At 36.6% G+C, this 9,113-nt stretch overlaps 1 pseudogene; it reads right to left on the minus strand.

Annotated features, from left to right (window-relative positions):
• Positions 1-4,925: 4,925 nt before the first annotated feature.
• On the minus strand, positions 4,926-5,686 carry LOC129502744 (60S ribosomal protein L4-like; annotated as a pseudogene).
• Between the last annotated feature and the right edge of the window lie 3,427 nt (positions 5,687-9,113).

Genomic DNA, 9,113 nt, shown 5'->3' on the forward strand with positions numbered 1-9,113 from the left:
TCTTTTCCTTCTGGGATCCTAATAATGTGAATGTTACTATTCTTGATGATGGCACAGATTTCCTTCAACCTATTCTCATGTTTTATTATTTTTTCTTTTTGCTGCTCAGCCTTGTTGCTTTCCCCTATCCTGTCTACCACTTCACTGTTCTATTCTGCATTGTCTACTCTGCTTTTGAGTCCTTCTAGCATATTTTTCTTTGCAGCTATTGAATTCTTTAGGTCTCACTGGTTCTTTTTTCTTTTTCTTTTCTTTTCTTTTTTACATTTTTTATTTCTTTGTTGAAGTTCTCACTGAGTTCATCTACTCTTTTCTAAAATATGTTGAATATCTTTACTTTGAATTTTTTTTAATCAGGCAATTTCTTATCTCCATTTCATTTAGTTCTTTTACTATTGATTTTGTCTTGTTCTTTCATTTGGGACATAATCTTTTGTCTCCTCATTTTGTCTACTTTCTGCATTTGTTTTATGTATTTGGTAGGTCAGCAACATTTCCTGGTCTTGAAAGTATTGGTCTTGTGTAGAAGAGGTCTTGTACCTCTTCTACAATAGGTACTCTATTGTGCAGTCTCTCCAGCCACCAGAATCAAACACTCCAGGGTTGTCCGATGTATGGGTGCATAGGCCCTCCTGTTGTCTCTAAACAGTGATTGTTTGTAGGCCTGCTGGTTGCAATGGACTGTTTTGCCTGCTGTAGGTGCACTGAGTATGATTTGTACCCTGTACTATTTTTTTCCTGTATATATTTTTTATTTGAGTTTGATTTGCCAACATATAACACCCAGTGCTCATCCTGTCAAGTGCCCCCCTCAGTGCCTGTCACCCAGTCCCCCCCCACCTCCCCTTCCACTACCCCTTGTTTGTTTCCCAGAGTTAGGAGTCTCTTGTGTTCTGTCACCCTCTCTGATATTTCCCACTCATTTTCTCTCCTTTCCCCTATAATACCTTTCACTATTTTTTATATTCCCTGTATGAATGAAACCATTTAATGTTTGTCCTTCTCTGATTGATTAACTTCACTCAGCATAGTACCCTCCAGTTCTATCCACATTGAAGCAAATGGTGTGTACCCTGTACTATTAAATGGCCTGGTGGAAGCTACTGCAGCTTTATTGGTAGGTGAAGCCAGCAGTCAGCATAGCCATCTATAGTTAGCCTTTCTGCCATAGCTGCAGACCTACAGAAAGACAGGGCTTGCTCCCTGCACAGCCCGCTAAGAGGCTTGCTGCATGAACTGAGTACACTGGTATGTGTAGTTATCCCCTCTGCTTTCCTAAGGGAGGAGTCACTTTGGAGGGGCACTGGTCTGGTCCTGGCTGAGGCTTTGTACTGGGTGTGGTGGAGTAGAAGCCACTTTGGAGAGATGCTTGCTGAGGTGGGTGGGTTGGGGTGGAGCCACAGGGGAACATTGGGGCAGGGTATGAGGTGCTAGTAAGGTAGATGGAGAGTGTTGGCATTGGCTCCTACAAATATCTGGTTATCTAGACTTGGAGAGAGGAGGAGAAATGGTATTCACTAGCACTTCTGTTCCTGTAGCAGTCTGCAGATGTTCCCCCCATGGCACACATTCTAATATTAATCAGTAAATTTCCTTTATGTATACTCTAGGTGCTGTTTCTGTGCTGTGTCTTGGACTGAGTTATTTAGTATGCTGGCTATTAAGGGCGAGAACTTGGTTTCCTATTGCTCTCCAGCTCTCCTGGAGTTAAGCCCACTGATTTTTAAATCTCACAGAAGTAAGCCCTGCTGCTTTTCAAAGCTAAACATTATGAGGGCTTGTCTTCCAAGTGCATTTCTCCATTGCTGGATATACCTAGCGTGGAGTCTGATTTTCTTGCTTCTTTTTGCTTGTGTTGGCCCTCACATTTGTGGTTGGTCACTCTGGGGGTCTGATTCCCAACAGCATCTCTGCCCCTCTTACCCTTTTTAATGTGGCATTTTCTCTGAGATAGCTATGGAAGGTCTGTTCTGCCTGCCAGGCTTCAAGTAATTTTCAGAGTTAGTTGCATAAAGGTAGCTGTTACCTTGGTGTGTCTTTGGGACAAGGTAAGCTCAGGATCCTTCTCCTTTGCCATTTTCCTTCCTTCCAAATTTAGCAACATTTAAAGAGGATTATACCCATGAACAACCAGAATTTTTCTCAAGAATGCAGGCTTAATGTTTGAAAATTGATCAATATAACATACTGTATGAACAATATAAGGACAAAACTTGACCACGTTAATAAATATAAAAAAGCATTTGACAAAATCCAGTACCTTTTTATGATAAAAACACTTTACAAACTAAGAATAGTAAGGAACATCCTCAACTTGATAAATAATATTTATAAATAGCCCACAGTTAACATTATACTTAATGATAAAACACTATGCATGCTTTCCTGTAACAAGACAGAGATGTCCACTCCTGCTACTTCTATTCAACATTGGACTGTTTTGTTCTAGCCAGGGCCATTAGACAAGAAAAGGATATAAAAGGAATATAAATTGAAAAAGAAGATGTAAAACTGTCCTTATTTGCAGATGACATGATCTTATACATAGATAATCTTAACGAGGCCATTAAAAAACTTTTAGTAGTAATAAGTTCACCACGGTTACAGATACAAGATCATTACATGAAAATTAATTGCATTTCTATACCCTGGAAATTTCTGTAACTGAAAGTGAAATTAAGAAAACAATTCCATTTACAACAACATCAGAAAGAATAAAATAATTAGGAATAAATTTAACAAAAGATGTGTAAGACTTGTTTGTAACATTGGTGAAAGAAAGTAAAGAAGACCAAAATAAAGTAATGTTAATGGATTGGAAGGTAATATTGGCAAGTTGGTAATACTCCCCAATCACTTAAATATTCAAAATCTCTATCAAAATCTCTGCATCTGTTTTTACAGAAATTAACAAACTGATCCTAAAATTCATATGGAAATGAAATGGACTCAGAATAACGAAAACAATACTGAAAAGAAAGAGAAATCTAATTTTTCTGGCAACACACTCCTAATTTCAAAACTTACTATAAAGTAACAGTAATCAAGATGTGTGGGTGGCATAAGGATAGACATATAGATCCATGGAATAGGATTGATAGTTTCTATTATAAATTTCAAAATGGTCAGCTGATTTTTGACAAGTGTATTAGGACAATTCACTAAGGAAAGAAGTCTTTTCAACAAATGATACTGAGACAACTGGGTATATAAAAGATTGAAGTTGGACCCCTTTCTTATACTACATGCAAAAATTAACTCAAAATCATTCACAGATGTAATGTAAAGCTATAAAACTCTTAGAAGAAAACATAGGTGTATATGTCTGTGACCTTGGGTTAAAGTTTTCTGAAATATGATACCAAAAACACAAGTGAAGAAAAATTAGAAACATTGGAATTTATTAAATTACGAAGTTTTATGCTTCAAAATATACTATTAAGAAATTAAAAAGACTACTCACAGAATGGGAAAAGTAGTTTCAATTCCTATGTTTGCTAGAGGACTTGTATTTAGTATAAAGAACTCTTATAACTCAATAATAAAAAACAAACCAATGGGCAAAGTTTCTGAATAGACATTTCCCCAAAGAAGATACACAAATCACCAGTAAGCACATGAGAAAATAGTCAATAATATTAGTCATTGATATTATTAAAACTACAAATGAAACTACAATGAGATTCCACTTCATATCCCTAACTAGGAGGGCTACAATTGAATAGTCAGATGACAACTGTTGGGGAAGACTGGTAGAAACTTGAATGCTGGTGGAAATGTGTAATGGCACAGCTTTGAGAAACAATTTGACAATTTCCCTAAATATTACACATGGGGTTACCCGATAGCCTGGTGAGTAACTCTAGCTAATTACCCAATAGTCACGAAACTTACGTTCACACAAAAACCTCGTACATGAACATTCATGGCAGCATATTTATATAATAGCCAGAATGGAAACAATCCAAATATCCATCTACTGATGAAAAGATAAACATAACGTTGTGTGTCATATAGTGGATGTTACCTGGCAATAAAAAGGAATGAAATACTAATACATGCCACAATATGGATGAATCTTAAAGGCATTACAGTAAGTGTAATGTCAGAAGTTAGTCACAAAAGACTGCATACTGTATAATTTAATTTATCTGAACATTTCATATCTGGGTATTATGCAATGTTCAGAAAAAGAAATTTATCAAGACAGAAAGTAAATTAGGGATTGCCTGGAGATAAGGAATGGTAGGGAGAAGATATGACTGCTGATGGATGTGGGATGTCTTTTTTTTTGGTGTGATGGAAATATTCTCTAAATAGTGGCGAAACTTTCAAAATTCTGGTTATATGAAAACCACTGAATTATTTGCTTTTTTAAAAGGGTGAATTTTGTGGTGTGTGAATTATACCTCAAAAAAGCTATCCTATAAGAAAAAAATGCATATATGTGTTCATTCAGAATGTATTTGTCTCCTGACTGTCCGGCATCTTAGTAATCCCACTGTGTGTGACTCACCTAAAATCTTTCTCCTCGTTTGTAATTTTAACCTAAATCTGCATGAGAATCATCTAGTTTTCTTTTTTAAAAATGAAAGTTTCCCAGTGTCCATACCCAGAGATGAGATGGGGACTTGAGGATCTATGTTCATAACAAGTGCCCTTAAGTATCTCTGATGCAGCTACTTGGGAGGACTACATTTAAAAACTGCTCTGGGAAAATGAAGTCTTAGTTTTACTGACCATGTTTTAAAATTTTCCTTCTTATCTTCTTAAAGGGAATTTTACTTTCTGAATTGAATGTGTATAGATTAAAATAAAAATATTTATTTTTTCATGTTTCTCACTGCCTTTGATCAAGCCTTTTTTTTCTAAATTAGCTGCCCATAACAATTTGACATGTATGGAGAGAACAAATTAAAGCTTATTCAGCAGGTTCTTTTCTTCTGTGGTGGATTTCTTTCTGTAGGCTTCTTCTCAGCTGCTGGTTTTTTGGTAGCTGCAGCCTTTTTTCCCACCAAACATTTCTTCTGCTTCTGAACATGAACAGCCTTTTTTCCTTTCTTTACTCCCACAATTTCTTGCCTGGACCCCCCTTTTTATTTGATTTGGCTTCTAAGGCTGCTGCTGTCTTATCCATCTGGAGCTTGTGATTCTTGGCCTGGCAAAGAATGGTGTTCCAGTGCATGGTCTTTGCTTATGGGTTTAGCTTCAATATTTTTGCCTGGTTTTTCAGTGGATTCTTCTTTAAGACTCTGTGATGACTTCTTGCATGGTTCTCAGAGGGCTCTTTGGATCTCTGGGCTTTTCAAGATTCTATTAAGGTCTGTATTAAGCATATTGTGCATGGGAAGGTTGTAGTTACTCTTGAGGGACGTAGCCTTACACCAAGTGCCATATAGGTCATCTAACTTGCAGAAAGGTCTTTTCAGTCAAAACTCAAATGTTCCACTTGCCCACCAGGAGCAAGTTTCAAAATGTTCGGTTTGCTTACATCAAGTAGATCGATTCCAAGGATGTTTCTGAAGGCCTTGGTGGTACTATTACCCTCATTACAGATGATGCAGGGTCCCCTTTGCTGGACATGATGTCTGTTTCTCATTTTGCCCTTGTCAGCCCTCATTTGCAGAGAGGCATAGACCTTTTTGATATTATTTCAGACTTTAAGCCTCTTCTCTTCTTCCTTCCTTCCTTCCTTCCTTCCTTCCTTCCTTCCTTCCTTCCTTCCTTCCTTCCGTTTTTTTTGTGTGGTTTAACAAAAGTTTATTTCTCATTCCTACAAAGTCCATCATAGGACTGTGGGACTCTACAGAACAGCTGCTTTCCATGTAGAGGGCTCAGCATTCCAAACTACTTTGAGTTTCTGGCCCCTTTTTCTGTATGGGCTTCCATGATGGAGGCAGGAAAAACACTAGAGTCCTGAACCAACAAATAAAGGCTTCAGCCTAGCAGGCTTTAAGTTTCTTAGGAAACAAAATATCCTTGATCTTTGTCGTTGTCTTTCTTTCTTTCTTTCTTTCTTTCTTTCTTTCTTTCTTTCTTTCTTTCTTTCTTTCTTTCTTTCTTCTTCTTCTTCTTCTTCTTCTTCTTCTTCTTCTTCTTCTTCTTCTTCTTCTTCTTCTCCTCCTCCTCCTCCTCCTCCTCCTCCTCCTCCTCTTCCTTCCTTCCTTCCTTCCTTCCTTCCTTCCTTCCTTCCTTCCTTCCTTCCTTCCTTTTCTTGATTTATTTATTTTTTTAGAGACAGAGGGAGTGCTTGTATGGTGAGAGGCAGGGGCAGAGGGATAGGAGAGAGAGAAAAATCTCAAGCAGACTCCCACTGAGCATGGAGCGTGACACAGGGCCTGATCCAATGACCCTAAGATCATGACTTGAGCCCAAATCAAGAGTCGGATGCTCAACTGACTGAGCCACCCAGGCACCCCCCTCCCTTTTCTTCTTGTAGCAAACATGCAGCCCCCACAATACATATTTCCAAAAGCACCCTGTCCAGAACAGTGAGTTGTACCACCTTGAACTCTGGGAATTCAAGCCACAGCTCTGCCAATACCCCAAGACTCAGCACTGGTTTGATGACTGGCTAATTCACTAACAGTATAGGGCTGTCTGTCATTTTTGCACAAGTTGGTGAACAAAGTTCACAATAGGGAACAATACCTAAAACAATACCTAAAAAGGTGTTTGTGTTAAAAAATAATGGTGATGGAATATTTTTTAAAATCCTTAATTTTTTCGACATTTTATTTTGAAAATTTCTCAACATATAGCAAAGTTAAAATGATTGTCCAGTGAGTATCCATATATCATCACTTAAATTCTGCCTTGTTAGAATATTAGTACATGTTGTTATACTTTACCATATTTTTATTTTTCATGAAAAATTTAAAATTTCCCTCAGTTATCATAACAGTTTCTTGAGAGATGCTTATTTTTGGTTAATGGAGGCATAGCTTCTAAATTTCCATTGTTTACAACAGTTTTCCTGCAAGTTTGTGTATGGCCACCAGGTGTAGCTCTGAACCCACAGCATCCTGGGAGGAAAGGTTTTAGCAAAGGTAACTTCCAAATGGAATCATTATTATTTTGTTTATTTGGTAAGGGTACAGTAAATCTCTTTTTCATTAAGATCTAAAGTAATTTAGGTTATATATTTATTTTATTGGTTAGAAAGTCTTTGCCACAATTTCTTTCACCTGGAGTTTGACATTCTGACTCCACAGCGTCCAGGTCAAAACTTTTCGTTATACTACAAGTATGTTTATATTATCACCTATTTGAAATGGTTATTTTAAGAAGGTTAAATTAGTTATGGAAATGGAAATGTTCGTATTTTTTGTACAATGAAAACTCATCACAACTATAATTTTTCTTTAGTGTGATTTATGTCTTTATCTCTTTAACAGAAACTCTATAAGGTATGGGACTATACCTAGCACAATGGAAGGGATTCAGTAAATATTTGTTAAATACACATAAAGAATAATTTGAAGCATTTTTCTGAAGGCTGTTTTGTAGGAATTGATAAATCCATTTTTTAAGAAGTGTGATTGTTCCATTTTTATTTTCTTTTAATAAAGGTTAAAAGATTAAATATTCTTCATAGTTTAAAAATAGCTCGTGGATAGAAATGTTTTTCTGTTTTTTTTTTTAAAGATTTAATTTATTCATTTGACAGAGAGAGAGAGAGCGAGCACAAGCAAGGAGAGCAGGAAAGGGAGAAGCAGGCTCTGCCCGCTGAGCAGGGAGCCTGACTCAGGGTTGGATCCCAGGATTCTGGGATCATGACCTGAGCCGAAGGCAGATGTTTAACCCACCGAGCCACCCAAGTGCCCTTCTTTTTCTTTTTTTTTTTTTTAAGATTTTATTTATTTATTCATGAGAGACTCACAAAGAGAGAGAAGCAGAGACACAGGCAGAGGGAGAAGCAGGATCCTCGCAGGGAGCCGATGTGGGACTTGATCCCTGGTCTACAGGATCACGCCCTGGGCCAAAGGCAGGCGCTCAACTGCTGAGCCACCCAGGGATCCCTATTTTTCTATTTTTAATTGCAAAAAAAGAATATTGTCATTTTTAAAAGACAATAGAGCCTAACTATGTTGAAAGCCCTTTTAATCAAAAATACTCTCTCTTCTTTTTCTTCTCCTTAAAGGAATCATCAAATTTTTGCTATGTTAGATGTCACCAACTATCAATTTGTTTCTACATATCAGAGAATAAAATCATCGAGGCAAGACTCTAATAGCATAGTCAAATAAATTAAACTGTCTACTGGAATAACCAGGGGGAAGGATTTTTCAATTTAAAATCTTTTTTTTTTTAAAGAAGACATATGAAACATAGTAGTTTTTTTTAGTAAAATGAAGCTATTCAGAATAAAAGGTGTTGGGAGAATTTTAGTGTAAGTAGAGATGTCTTTCTCAAAGAATTTAATGTTATGTTTTGGAATTTTTGATAGTAAGATGAAAAGATTCATCAAGAATAAATGTTACAGTTGTTTTAAGAAGGATTTTTGTTTTACAGAAAGAGACTATTTCAGAGAAATAGGACCACAAAATTACTTAGCTCAAGAATTATTGGCAAGCTTTATGTTTTATCACTGTATTCTGCTTTTACATGTTTTCTTCCAATTGTACTTGACAAGGAAGAGTCATTATATATATATATCTCCTTATATATATATATATCTCCTTATATATCTATCTATCTATCTATCTATCTATCTATCTATCTATCTATCTATCCTTATATATATAGCCTGGAGAGCTAGAACTTTGAAGATCTTCACTGTTCTTCATTTCCTTGAAAGGTAAGTAATGTCTATATTGCATACCTGTCTTACATACCTTCTCTCCCTTCCTTTGTCTTCTCTCTCCTCTTTCTCCTCTTTTCTCCTCACTGAACCTACACTCCACGCCTTTTTTTTTTTTTAACCATTGCCAGTTTGTTTAGAGAAAAATTAGTAACTGCTGAGGGAATTTTACAACAGATATTTGGAGAACGTAAAATATTTTTGAACAACTTTTAAAAAAGTTTTTATTTATTTATTCATGAGAGACACACACATACACACAGAGGCAGAGACAGGTAGAGGGAGAAGCACGTTCCCTGCAGGGAGTCCC

This window comes from Nyctereutes procyonoides, unplaced genomic scaffold (genome assembly GCF_905146905.1).
Source record: "Nyctereutes procyonoides isolate TBG_1078 unplaced genomic scaffold, NYPRO_anot_genome, whole genome shotgun sequence".
NCBI lineage: Eukaryota > Metazoa > Chordata > Mammalia > Carnivora > Canidae > Nyctereutes > Nyctereutes procyonoides.